Below are 15026 nucleotides of genomic sequence, written 5' to 3'. Positions count from 1 at the left end.
AATCTCTCATGATCCTTTGTATTTCTGCACTATCAGTTGTTACTTCTACTTTTCCATTTCTAATTCTATTGATTTCAATAGAATTCTTCTCTGCTTTTTTCCTGATGAGTCTGGCTAATGGTTTATCAATTTTATCTTCTCAAAGAACCAGCTTTTACTTTTACTGATCTCTGCTATTGTTTCCTTCATTTCTTTTTCATTTACTTCTGATCTGATCTTTATGATTTCTTTCCTTCTGCTAACTTTGGGGTTATTTTTATTCTTCTTTCTCTAATTGCTTTAGGTGTAAGGTTAGGTTGTTTATTTGAGATGTTTCTTGTTTCTTGAGGTAGGATTGTATTGCTATAAACTTCCCTTTTAGAACTGCTTTTGCTGCATCCCATGGGTTTTGGGTTGTCATGTTTTCATTGTCATTTGCTTCTACGTATTTTTTTATTTCCTCTTTGATTTCTTCAGTGATCTCTTGGTTATTAAATAGTGTATTGTTTAGCCTCCATATGTTTGTATTTTTTAAAGATTTTTTCCTGTAATTGATATCTAGTCTCATAGCATTGTGGTCGGAAAACATAACTGATACGATTTCAATTTTCTTAAATTTACCAAGGCTTGTGACCCAAGATATGATCTAACTTGGAGAATGTTACACGACCACTTGAGAAGAAAGTTTATTCTGTTGTTTTTGGATGGAATATCCTATAAATATCAATTAAGTCCATCTTGTTTAATGTATCATTTAAAGCTTGTGTTTCCTTATTTATTTTCATTTTGGATGATCTGTCAATTAGTGAAAGTGGGGTGTTAAAGTCCCCTACTATGATTGTGTTACTGTCGATTTCTCCTTTTATGGCTGTTAGCATTTGCCTTATGTATTGAGGTGTTCCTATGTTGGGTGCGTAAATATTTACAATTGTTATATCTTCTTCTTGGATCGATCCCTTTATCATTATGTAGTGTCCTTCTTTGTCTCATGTAATCATCTTTATTTTAAAGTCTACTTTGTCTCATATGAGAATTGCTAGTCCAGGTTTCTTTTGATTTCCATTTGCATGGAATATCTTTTTCCATCCCGACTTTCAATCTCTATGTGTTCCTAGGTCTTAAGTGGGTCTCTTGCAGACAGCATATATATGGGTCTTGGTTTATTTTATTTATTTTTTGTTGTTGTTGTATGCTGGCCTCTCACTCTTGTGGCCTCTCCCGTTGTGGAGCACAGGCTCCGGACGTGCAGGCTCAGCGGCCATGGCTCACGGGCCCAGCCGCTCCGCGGCATGTGGGATCTTACCGGACCAGGGCACAAACCCGCGTCCCCTGCATTGGCAGGAGGACTCTCAACCACTGCGCCACCAGGGAAGCCCAGGGTCTTGTTTTTGTATACATTCAGCCAGTTTATGTCTTTTGGTTGGAGAATTTAATCTATTTACATTTAAGGTGATTATCAATATGTATGTTTCTATTACCATTTTCCTAATTGCTTTGGGTTTGTTATTGTGGGTCTTTTCCTTCTCTTGTGTTTCCTGCCTAGAGAAGTTCCTTTAGCATTTGTTGTAAAGCTGGTTTGGTGGTGCTGAATTCTCTTAGCTTTTGCTTGTCTGTAAAACTTTTAATTTCTCCGTCAGATCTGAATGAGATCCTTGCTGGGTAGACTAATCGTGGTTGTAGGTTTTTCCCTTTCATCACTTTAAATATGTCCTGCCACTCCCTTCTGGTTTGCAGAGTTTCTGCTGAGAGATCAGCTGTTAACCTTATGGGGACTCCCTTGTGTGTTATTTGTTGTTTTTCCCTTGCTGCTTTTAATATTTTTTCTTTGTATTTAATTTTTGATAGTTTGATTAATATGTGCCTTGGCGTGCTTCTCCTTGGATTTATGCTGTATGGGACTCTCTGCACTTCCTGGACTTTATTGAATATTTCCTTTCCCATATTAGGGAAGTTTTCAACTATAATCTCTTCAAATATTTCCTCAGTCGCTTTCTTTTTCTCTTCTTCTTCTGGGACCCCTATAATTCGAATGTTGGTGTGTTTAATGTTGTTCCAGAGGTCTCTGAGACTATCTTCAATTCTTTTCATTCTTTTTTCTTTATTCTGCTCTGCAGTAGTTATTTCAACCATTTTGTCTTCCAGGTCACTTATCTGTTCTTCTGCCTCAGTTAATCTGCTATTGATTCCTTCTAGAGAATTTTTAATTTCATTTATTGTGGTGTTCATCACTGTTTGTTTGCTGTTTAGTTCTTCTAGGTCCTTGTTAAACATTTCTTGTATTTTCTCCATTCTATTTCCAAGATTTTGGATCATCTTTGCTATCATTATTCTGAATTCTTTTTCAGGTAGACTGCCTATTTCCTCTTCATTTGTTTGGTCTGGTGGGTTTTTACCTTGCTCCTTCATCTGCTCTGTGTTTCTCTGTCTTGTCATTTTGCTTAACTTACTGTGTTTGGGGTCTCCTTTTCACAGGCTGCAGATTCGTAGTTCCTGTTGTTTTTGGTGTCTGTCCCCAGTGGCTAAGCTTGGTTCAGTGGGTTGTATAGGCTTCCTGGTGGAGGGGACTAGTGCCTGTGTTCTGGTGGATGAGGCTGGATCTTATCTCTCTGATGGGCAGGTCCACGTCTGGTGGTGTGTTTTGGGGTGTCTGTGGCCTTATTATGGTTTTAGGTAGCCTCTCTGCTAATGGTGGGGTTGTGTTCCTGTCTTGCTAGTTGTTTGGCACAGGGTGTCCAGCACTGTAGCTTGCAGGTCGTTGAGTGGAGCTGGGTCTTAGCGTTTAGATGGAGATATCTAGGAGAGCTTTCGCCACCTGATATTACGTGGAGCCGGGAGGTCTCTGGTGGGCCAGTGTCCTAAACTCGGCTCTCTCACCTCAGAGGCACAGGCCTGACACCAGCTGGAGCACCAAGACCCTGTCAGTCACATGGCTCAGAAGGAAAGGGAGAAGAAAAGAAAGAAAAAAACAAAATAAATTTATTAAAATAAAAAATTAAAAAGTAATAAAAAACAGAAAAAAAAGGAAGAAGAGAGCAACCAAACCAATAGAATAATCTACCAATGATAATGAACTCTAAAAACTAAACTAAGATAAACATAAAACCAGAAACAAATTAGATGCAGAAAGCAAACCCCAAGTCTACAGTTGCTCCCAAAGTCCACCGCCTCAATTTTGGGATGACTCGTTGTCTATTCAGGTATTCCAGAGATGCAGGGTACATCAAGTTGATTGTGGAGATTTAATCCGTTGCTCCTGAGGCTGCTGGAAGAGATTTCCCTTTCTCTTCTCTGTTCGCACAGCTCCCGGGGTTCAGTTTTGGATTTGGCCCCGCCTCAGCATGTAGGTTGCCTTAGGGCATCTGTTCTTCACCCAGACAGGGCAGAGTTAAAGTAGCAGCTGATTAGGGGGCTCAGGCTCACTCAGGCCGGGGGGAGGGAGGGGTATGGAATGTGGGGCGAGTCTGCAGCAGCAGAGGCCAGTGTGATGTTGCAACAGCCTGAGGTGCGCCGTGTGTTCTCCTGGGGAAGTTGTCCCTGGATCACGGGACCCTGGCAGTGGCGGGCTGCACGGGCTCCTGGGAGGGGAGGTGTGGATAGTGAACTGTACTCGCACACAGGCTTCTTGGTGGCTGCAGCAGCAGCCTTAGCATCTCGTGCCTGTCTCTGGTGTCCATGCTGATAGTCACGGCTCATACTGGTCTCTGGAGCTCGTTTAGGCGGTGCTCTGAATCCCCTCTCCTCGCGCACCCCAAAACAATGGTCTATTGCCTCTTAGGCAGCTCCAGACTTTTTCCCGAATGCCCTCCTGGCTAGCTGCAGTGCACTAGCCCCCTTCAGGCTGTGTTCACGCAGCCAACCCCAGTCCTCTCCCTGGGATTGGACTGAAGCCTGAGCCTCAGCTCCCGGCCCCCACCCGCCCTGGCGGGTGAGCAGACAAGCCTCTTGGGCTGGTGAGTGCCGGTTGGCACCGATCCTCTGTGCGGGAATCTCTCCGCTTTGCCCTCCACACCCCTGTTGCTGTGCTCTCCTCCGTGGCTCCAAAGCTTCCACCCCCTGCCATCTGCAGTCTCTGCCAGTGAAGGGGCTTCCTAGTGTGTGGAAACCTTTCCTCCTTCACAGCTCTCTCCCACTGGTGCAGGTCCCGTCCCTATCCTTTTGTCTCTGTTTTTTCTTTTTTCTTTTGCCCTACCGAGGTACGTGGGGAGTTTCTTGCCTTTTGGGAGGTCTGAGGTCTTCTGCCAGCGTTCAGGTGTTCTGTAGGAGTTGTTCCACATGTAGATGTATCTCTGATGTATTCGTGGGGAGAAAGGTGATCTCCACATCTTACTCCTCTGCCGTCTTGAAGGTCTCCTATACTCTTAATAATTTGTACTAGAGTTTAAAAGCTTAAAAGAAATAATCGCTGCTTTGGGGACTGAGGTAAATGATTACTCCACTGTCCTCAAAAGTTCCTCAGAGGGAACTATGACCACCAGAGGTGGTTTGTTCTAAAGGCATGGCTTGCTTTCATTGCCATGGTTGTCATACGGCTCACTTTATTTATTTATATTTAAATTTTTATTGGAGTATATTTGATTACAATGTTGTATTAGTTTCTGCTGTACAGCAAAATGAATCAGTTATACATATACATATATCTATTCTTTTTTAGATTCTTTTCCCATATAGGTCATTACAGAGTATCACAGGGCTCCGTTTAAAAACTTTACTTGGACTTTAAAAACTTGAGTGGAAAATTGTATGGCAAAAGTTTGATATTTATTGTTGAACCTGAAATACATTAATAGTGAATTTATATGTGAAATATATATTTTTGGTATCTAAGGGGCATTTATAAAGACAAGTTGAGTATTTCAAAGTCATAACTTGCCTTTGCATATTAGTTTACAGAATGGATTCACACTCATTTCCTCCCTGATATTCACAATAGCCCTAAGCTAAGAAGGTAAAACAGTTATTATCCCCTTGTTAAAGATGAGGAAACAGGCTCCAAGAGAGCAAAGCTGTCAGTGAAGCCATGTCTCCTAGGATAGGTTTTTGGAATCCAAATCCAGTTTTATTCTACTATCCCTCATTACTCCTCTATTAATATTTCAGACCTTTCAATTTAAAGACTGTACATGCCATACAGATGTACTGTCAGCTTTTTGTTACATATCCCTGATCTCTGACCACACTGTCCCAGATGCCACACATAGTAGACCATTAGTAGATGGTTAACTATTATGTTTTTTAAGTAAGCACTGAATGTTTATGAAGTCTTTTTACATTTTCTAAAGGTTACCAGCTGGAGATGAGCCACAGAGCGAATAAAAACTGATCTATTCTGAAGAGTAAACCTTTGATTTCTTTTGCAGGAATGGTGATATAACTTGCACAGGACATTAACCAAATCTCAAAGTCAGGGATTTCCCTGGAGGTGCAGTGGTTAAGAATCTGTCTGCCAATGTAGGGGACATCGGTTCAATCCCTGGTCCAGGACAATCCCACATGTTGCGGAGCAGCTAAGCCCAGGCACCACAACTACTGAGCCTGCGCTCTAGAGCCTTTGAGCCACAACTACTGAGTCCACGTGCCACAACTATGAAGCCCGTGCACCTAGAGCCCGTGCTCTACAACAAGAGAAGGCACCACAATGAGAAGCCCACGCACCACAACGAAGAGTAGCCCCCGCCTGCCACAACTAGAGAAAGCCATGTGCAGCAATGAAGACCCAACACAGTCAAAAATAAATTAACTAAATAATGTGTAAAAAATCTCAAAGGCAGGGCTTCCCTGGTAGTGCAGTGGTTGGGAGTCCGCCTGCCGATGCAGGGGACACGGGTTTGTGCCCCAGTCTGGGAAGATCCCACATGCCGCGGAGCGGCTGGGCCCGTGAGCCATGGCCGCTGAGCCTGCGTGTACGGAGCCTGTGCTCCACAACGCAAAAGGCCGCAGCAGCGAGAGGCCCGCGTACTGCAAAAAAAAAAAAAAAAAAAAAAATCTCAAAGGCAGAAAATTCCAGCAGATTTGGACTAGTGTAATACAATGGCTCCTCAAGGGATGGGAAGACATATTAAGAGCAAGCCACAGTACAGTTGGATGGTCTTGGATTACTTGTTTAGGAAATCCATTTTAAAAAGAGTACTGCAATGTTTTCTAAAGATTATGTGCTCTAGGCTATTTTTAATTTGCTCCTGTGATTCTTGCACTTGAGAAATAGAATTGAGATGCCCAGTCACCAAATAAAAGTAGAAGTGGAGATTGTAGATTTAAGGTGCTCTTAAGGGAATATTTGAATTGACATCTTTAGAATAGGATTTTTAAAGGGCATTTAGAGACATTCAGGGGTTAAGATGGCAGAGTAGAAAGACCCTGAGTCTTGGTGTGCTTACCTCCTCTCACGAGCACACCAATATCACAACTATCTGCAGAACAGCCATCGATAAAAAAAGACTGGAACCTCCCAGAAAAGATCTTCTACAACTAAAGACATAAAGAAGGAACCGCAATGAGATGTGTAGGAGTGGCAGACTCACAATATAATCAAGTCCCATTCCTCTATGTAAGCAACCCACAAACTGCAGAATAAATATAATTGCAGAGGTTCTCCCACAGGAGTGAGAATTCTGAGCCCCAAGTCGGGCTCCCCAGACTGGAGGTCATGCACCAAGAAGATGAGCCCCCAGAGCATTTGGCTTTGAAGGCCAGAGGCGCTTAGTTTGGGGAGTCCAACAGGACTGGTGGAAATAGAGACTTCACTCTTAAAGGGCACATTCAAAATCACATTTTCAACTTCATTACTTGTGACTGGTCTGTTCATATTTTCTATTTCTTCCTGATTCAGTCTTCGAAGGTTATTATACCTTTCTAAGAATTTGTCCATTTCTTCCAGGTTGTCCATTTTATTGTCATAGTGTTGCTTGTAGGAGTCTCTTATGATGCTTTGTATTTCTGCAGTGTCTGTTTCCACACACACTGCTATAAAGGGCATTTAGAAATACTTGGCAATTTGAAAACACTAGTTTGTTTGCCAGTAATTGAACTATCTTTTTTTTTTTTTTTTTTTGCGTTACGTGGGCCTCTCACTGTTGTGGCCTCTCCCGTTGCGGAGCACAGGTTCCGGATGCGCAGGCTCAGCGGCCACAGCTCACGGGCCCAGCTGCTCCACAGCACGTGGGATCTTCCCAGACCAGGGCATGAACTCGTGTCCCCTGCATCAGCAGGCGGACTCTCAACCACTGGGCCACCAGGGAAGCCCTGAACTATCTTATTTTTGACAGGGAAAAAAATACTAATTTTAATGAAAATATAAAAGTAAGTTTGGGCTCCCTCTTGCAAGAGCAACGGAATCACAACTAACTGCTGAACAATCATTGACAGGAAGACACTGGAATCAAAAGCTTTTCAGACAAGCAAAAGCTAAGAGAATTCAACACAACCAAACCAGCTCTACAACAAATGCTAAAGAGACTTCTCTAGGCAGGAAACACAAAAGAAAAAGGCCCACAAAAACAAACCCAAAACAATTAAGAAAATGGTAATAGGAAAATACGTATCGATAACTACCTTAAATGTGAATGGATTAAATGCTCCAACCAAAAGACACAGGCTCGCTGAATGGATACAAAAACAAGACCCATATATATGCTGTCTATAAGAGACCCACTTCAGACCTAGAGACACATACAGAGTGAAAGTGAGGGGATAGAAAAAGATATTCCATGCAAATGGAAATCAAAAGTAAGCTGCAGTAGCAATACTCACATCAGACAAAATAGACTTTAAAATAAAGAATGTTACAAGAGACAAGGAAGCACACTACATAATGATCAAGGGATCAATACAAGAAGAAGATATAACAATTATAAATATCTATGCACCCAACATAGGAGCACCTCAATACATAAGGCAGATGCTAACAGCTATAAAAGAGGAAATCGATAGTAACACAATAATAGTGGGAGACTTTAAAACCTGACTTACACCAATGGACAGATCATCCAGACAGAAAATTAATAATGAAACACTAGCTTTAAATGACACAATAGACCAGATAGATTTAATTAATATTTATAGGACATTCCATCCCAAAACAGCAGATTACACTTTCTTCTCAAGTGCACACAGAACATTCTCCAGGATAGATCACATCTTGGGTCACAAATCAAGCCTCAGTAAATTTAAGAAAATTGAAATCATATCAAGCATCTTTTCCGACCACAACGTTATGAGATTACAAATAAATTACAAGGAAAAAAATGTAAAAAACACAAACACATGGAGGCTAAACAATATGCTACTAAATAACCAAGAGATCAAGGAGGAAATCAAAAAATACCTAGAGACAAATGATAATGAAAACACGACGATCCAAAATGTACGGGATTCAGCAAAATCAGTTCTAAGAGGGAAGTTTATAGCAATACAATCCTACCTCAAGAAACAAGAAGCATCTCAAATAAACAATCAAACCTTACACCTAAAGGAACTAGAGAAAGAAGAACAAACAAAACCCAAAGTTAGTAGAAGGAAAGAAATTATAGAGATCAGAGCAGAAATAGATGAAAGAGAAACAAAGAAAACAATAGCAAAGATCAATAAAACTAAAAGCTGGTTCTTTGAGAAGATAAAAAAAATTGATAAACCTTTAGCCAGACTCATCAAGAAAAAGAGGGAAAGGACTCAAATCAGTAAAATTAGAAATGAAAAAGGGGAAGTTGCAACAGACACTGCAGAAATACAAAGCATCATAAGAGACTACTACAAGCAACTCTATGCCAATAAAATGGACAACCTGGAAGAAATGGACGAATTCTTAGAAAGGTATAATAACCTTCGAAGACTGAATCAGGAAGAAATAGAAAATATGAACAGACCAGTCACAAGTAATGAAGTTGAAAATGTGATTAAAAATCTTCCAACAAACAAAAGTCCAGGACCAGAGGGCTTCACAGGTGAATTCTATCAAACATTTAGAGAAGAGCTAACACCCATCCTTCTCAAACTCTTCCAAAATTGCAGAGGAAGGAACACTCCCAAACTCATTCTACGAGGCCACCATCACCCTGATACCAAAATGAGAGACACGACAAAAAAAGAAAATTACAGATCAATATCACTCATGGATATAGATGCAAAAATCCTCAAAAATATACTAGCAAACAGAATCCAACAACACATTAAAAGGATCATACACCATGATCAAGTGGGGTTTATCCCAGGGATGCGAGGTTTCTTCAATATATGCAAATCCATCAATGTGATACACCATATTAACAAATTGAGGAATGAAAACCATATGATCAGCTCAATAGATGCAGGAAAAGCTTTTGACAAAATTCAACACCCATTAATGATAAAAGCTCTCCAGAAAGTAGGCATAGAGGGAACCTACCTCAACATAATAAAGGCCATATATGACAAACCCACAGCAAACATCATTCTCAGTGGTGAAAAACTGAAAGCATTTCCTCTAAGATCAGGAACAAGACAAGGATGTCCACTCTTGCTACTATTATTCAGCATAGTTTTGGAAGTCTTAGCCACAGCAATCAGAGAAGAAAAAGAAATAAAAGGAATACAAATTGGAAAAGAAGAAGGAAAACTGTCACTGTTTGCAGATGACATGATACTGTACATAGAGAATCCTAAAGATGCCACCAGAAAACTACTAGAGCTAATCAATGAATTTGGTAAAGTAGCAGGATACAAAATTAATGCACAGAAATCTCTTGCATTCCTATACACTAGCAACAAAATATCAGCAAAGGAAATTAAGGAAAAAATCCCATTCACCACTGCAACAAAAAGAATAAAATACCCAGGAATAAACCTACCTAAGGAGACAAAAGACCTGTATTCAGAAAACTATAAGACACTGATGAAAGAAATCAAAGATGACACAAACAAATGGAGAGATATACCATGTTCTTGGATTGGAAGAATCAACATTGTGAAAATAACTATACTACCCAAAGCAATCTACAGATTCAATGCAATCCCTATCAAATTACCAGTAGCATTTTTTACAGAACTAGAACAAAATATCTTAAAATTTGTATGGAAGCACAAAAGACCCTGAATAGCCAAAGCAATCTTGAAGGGAAAAAACGGAGCTGGAGGAATCAGACTCCCTGACTTCAGACTATACTACAAAGCTACAGTAATCAAGACAATATGGTACTGGCACAAAAACAGAAATATAGATCAGTGGAACAGGATAGAAAGCCCAGAGATAAACCCATGCACCTATGGTCAACTAATCTATGACAAAGGAGGCAAAGATATACAATGGAGAAAACAGTCTCTTCAATAAGTGGTGCTGGGAAAACTGGACAGCTACATGTAAAACAATGAAATTAGAAGACTTCCTAACACCATACACAAAATTAAACTCAAAACAGACTAAAGACCTAAATCCAAGACTGGACACTATAAAACTCTTAGAGGAAAACATAGGAAGAACACTCTTCGACAAAAATCACAGCAAGATCCTTGATCCTTTTTGACCCACCTCTTAGAGAAATGGCAATAAAAACAAAAATAAACAAATGGGACCTAATGAAACTTGAAAGCTTTTGCACAGCAAAGGAAACTATAAACAAGACGAAAAGACAACCCTCAGAATGGGAGAAAACATTTGCAGACGAATCAACAGACAAAGGATTAATCTCCAAAATATATAAACATCTCACGCAGCTCAATATTAAAAAAAAACAAACAACCCAATCAAAAAATGAGCAGAAGACCTAAATAGACATTTCTACAAAGAAGATATACAGATGGCCAAGAGGCACATGAAAAGCTGCTCAACATCACTAATTATTAGAGAAATGCAAATCAAAACTACAGTGAGGTATCACCTCACACCGGTCAGAATGGCCATCATCAGAAAATCTACAAAAAACAAATGCTGGAGAGGGTGTGGAGAAAAGAAAACCCTCTTGCACTGTTGGTGGGAATGTAAATTGATACAGCCACTATGGAGAACAGTATGGAGGTTCCTTAAAAAACTAAAAATAGAATTGCCATATGATCCAACAATCCCACTACTGGGCATATACCCAGAGAAAACCATAATTCAAAAAGCCACATGCACCCCAATGTTCATTGCAGCACTATTTACAATAGCCAGGTCATGGAAGCAACCTAAATGCCCATCAACAGACAAATGGATAAAGAAGATGTGGTACATGTATACAATGGAATATTACTCAGCCATAAAAATGGAATGAAATTGCGTTATTTGTAGAGATGTGGATGGACATAGAAACTGTCATACAGAGTGAAGTTAGAAAGAGAAAAATAAATATTGTACCTTAACGCATATATGTGGAATCTAGAAAAATGGTACAGATGAACCAGTTTGCAAGGCAGAAATAGAGACACAGATGTAGAGAACAAACGTATGGACGCAAAGGGGGGAAGCGGGGGGGTGGGGGGGATGGTGGTGGTGGTAGGATGAATTGGAGATTGGGATTGATGCATATAAACTAATATGTATAAAATAGATAACTAATAAGAACCTGCTGTATAAAATATAAATTAATTAAATTAAATTAAAAAGAAGTAAGTTTGAAGCATAAGTTACACAAAACCCATTTTTAAGTCATCTTTTATAGGAAAGTGATTAAGATTAAAGAAATATTAAAGTAGCTTTAATTAATTTACTAGGTTCATCAGTGTTGTCCTTTGGACCTAATTCCTATAATGAACCAAGGAAAGGATATTGTAGCTGAAATTTTTCAGTTGTTAGGAACGTTTCACTTACTTTTAATTTCTCCAACACGGAAGGGTGTGTATGTATATCTCCACACATACAATATCAGTCTCTCTATATTTATAATTATATAATAAAGGTTGGCTCTTAAATATTGTCTCTTTACCAAATTTTTTAGATGTCCCAAGAGCTCTCAAATTTGAATGATAAAAAGGTGCCATAAGGTATCGCTTTAGTAATTAACTGGTTCTTTAATAAGGCCTCAATTACTTTGTTTCATGATAAGGAAAAAAAAAATGTTCCAAGACAGAGTTACATTCGACACCTGGGAACCTCCTAACAGCTGGCTACCTAATGAATATGCATCTGCTTAAGAGGCTGTAGACCATTAATAAACCAATAGATGTAAAGCAGAAACAATCTTTGTCAGCTTCAAATGAGATTGGATGCAATGTGCTATGAAGTGTCACTGTCACATTGAATCGAGTTTGGGAGGTTAATAATCCACCGTTAGCTACTCAGGTCTTTGTAGCTGTACACTCGTGCTAACACTCTCTCCAAACTGGTGGCCACGTTTCCAGTGTACCAGTTCTTTCTCCTGCGCACCTGATTTGAGGCTTACAATGTCTGTGTTTCAAAAATGTCTTCCGTTTTATTCCACTAAACAACACGTTTGCCAAGACTCTTTTAAAACAAAGGAGACTTTTCCAAATGGGAAAGGCAGGAAATATCAGGGTCAAGTTGGTGCAAGATGGACTTGCAGTGAATTAGAAACTATTTAGAATGAAAATTCTGTGTGTCTGCAGGTAACCTGGGTACTGCTGGGTCCCTCTAAGGGAACCCTTCACTCCCCGTGCAGGCAGCGAGTCAGATATTGATAAGCTGTCTGAATGAGACCCTCAAGTAAGTGGTACACCCACCTAATATTAATAGTTGTGTGATCAGGACCATACCTCCCCAGTTTATCGATGAGATTTCTTGAGGGACATATTCATGGAAGACTTGTTTGAGACTATATCCTAGATGAGGGGAGATTATACCTAAAAGAGCTTGCACTTTCAAAACTAAATGTGTACCCATCACTCTGTTCTCACTGAAGTACTTGCTTACATATATATTTTGGGAGAACGTTAAGGGCAATGAGGAAAATTGGACATTAATTCTCATAAATTCAATTCAACTACCTTCTCTATTTCACTTGGCTTCTCTTTTTAAATTATGGTAAAAGATACATATTTTATGTGTATAATGTGGTGAATTTATGTGTATAAATGTGGTAAAATAACACAAAAATTACTATTTTCATCATTTTAAAGCATTGGTCCCCAACCTTTTTTGCACCAGGGACCGGTTTCATGGAAGACACTGTTTTCATGGATGGGGGTGGGGGGATGGTTCAGGCAGTAATGCGAGCGATGGGGAGTGATGGGGAGCGGCGGGGAGCGGCAGATGAAGCTTTGCTCACTCGCCCGCTGCTCACCTCCTGCTGTGCGGCCCGGTTCCTAACAGGCTGTGGATTGGTACCCGTTTCCGGCCTGGGGGTTGGGGACCCCTGTTTTAAAGCGTCCAGTTCTGGTAGATACATTCACATTGTTATGCAACCATTACCACCATCCATCTCTAGAACGTTTTCATCTCCCCCAACCAAAACTGTGTACCCATTAAACACTAACTCCCCACTCGCCCCTCCCTCAGCCTCTGGAAACCATCACTCTACTTTCTGCCTGAATTTGACCACTCTAAAGACCTGATATAAATGGATTCGTATCCCATTTGTCCTTTTGCGTCTGGCTTATTTCACTTAGCATATCTCAAAGCTCATCCAAGGTTTAGAGTATGTCAGAATTTCATTTCTTTTAAGGCTGAATAATATTCTATAGTGTGTACATACCACATTTGGTTTATCCATTAGTCTATTTTAAATGTACACTGTTTCCACTTACTGGTTATTGTGAACGTGAACATGGGTGCACAAATACCTGTTTGAATCTCTGCTTTCAATTCTTTTAGGTATACACTCAGAAATGAAATTGCTGGATCATGTAATAATTCTATGTTTTAGGAAGTGTCATTTGGCTTATTTTGGATTTCTGTTCATCTTACCTTGATATGGGGCCCTTAATCAGGTTCCATTTTCTCCCCTTGGTCTTTTCAAGGAAAAAGCCCAATACAACCTTAGGCTTTATTCTTTTTACTTTGATTTTTTTTCTCATTTCATGGCTGGAAAATAAATGAAAATGCACACCATGGGAATAAGTTTAAAAATGGGAATTAAGACAGCCCCATTGCCCGCAACAGGAAAATGATTTATTACAAATGTGGTATTCTGTTATAAGCTGAGAATTTTGTTGTCTTTGAAAGAACCCATACATCAAATACAAATGTAAAAGTCTGTAATCTCTCAGTTGTATGAGTGACTCCTTTGTTAAATAAAACATCACCTTGAATTCCTACACAGAAATTATAACATTTTTTGTAGGAATGTAAGATCTATTTCCCCCCAAAACTCTATAAAAATTGACACCACAACTACCACCCCATTTAATATGCTCACATTACAGTTGGAAAGCCAAACACCAAAAATTTCAAATGGTGGACTGGCTCAGTGCTGGATGGAAGTAGTTTTGTAGGGAAGGACAGGTTGTACTGTTCATGTCACTACGACAATATTCTATACCACAAACTAGTAGGAAATCATATATTTGGATATGCAATAATATTCTCTAACTCTGAATGGGAGGGGAGACATTTATTTGAAGGAGTTCCAAGGCCATACTCAGGTTGACACTATTAGGCAGATGCAATCATACCTGTAGCATTTTCAATACAAGTTTTACAAAAATTAAATTTTTGTTTTTAAAGAAAAAAATTTCTTTGAAAATTGTGCTGCATCTTGTACGTACACCTGCATATCTTAAACACTAACAAATAAATGACTTAGACAATGTAAATAATAATATTCATTCACCCCTTGTAACATATTTGCAAGGCAACTTCCTTTTATTATTCTTTTATTCCTCCTTTACCTCACCACGTTACAAAATTATTTGGGAGCAGATAATATGTTCATTTGGTTTCAGTTAGGAGTGTAATCTGAGATGATGGTATTTTTCTCTGCCAAGGTTATATGTTATATTCTTATTGTTATATGGCAAGTATGGTCCCCACATTGGGGATTTTTCCATGGGCTTCCCACTTGCATTCTCAGGATTCAGCCATCGGTGCTGGGGTTGGTAAAATTCTTCAGTAATGTTAAGTCATTATTTAAATTCCTATTGTAGCTTTCAAAATTACATATTTATACTTTAAAAGGATTTTTTAAAATTTGTTATTGGTTGAAAATATG

Source organism: Tursiops truncatus, chromosome 3 (assembly GCF_011762595.2).
Source record: "Tursiops truncatus isolate mTurTru1 chromosome 3, mTurTru1.mat.Y, whole genome shotgun sequence".
Classification (NCBI taxonomy): Eukaryota; Metazoa; Chordata; class Mammalia; order Artiodactyla; family Delphinidae; genus Tursiops; species Tursiops truncatus.
Note: the sequence above shows the minus strand (reverse complement) of the source record.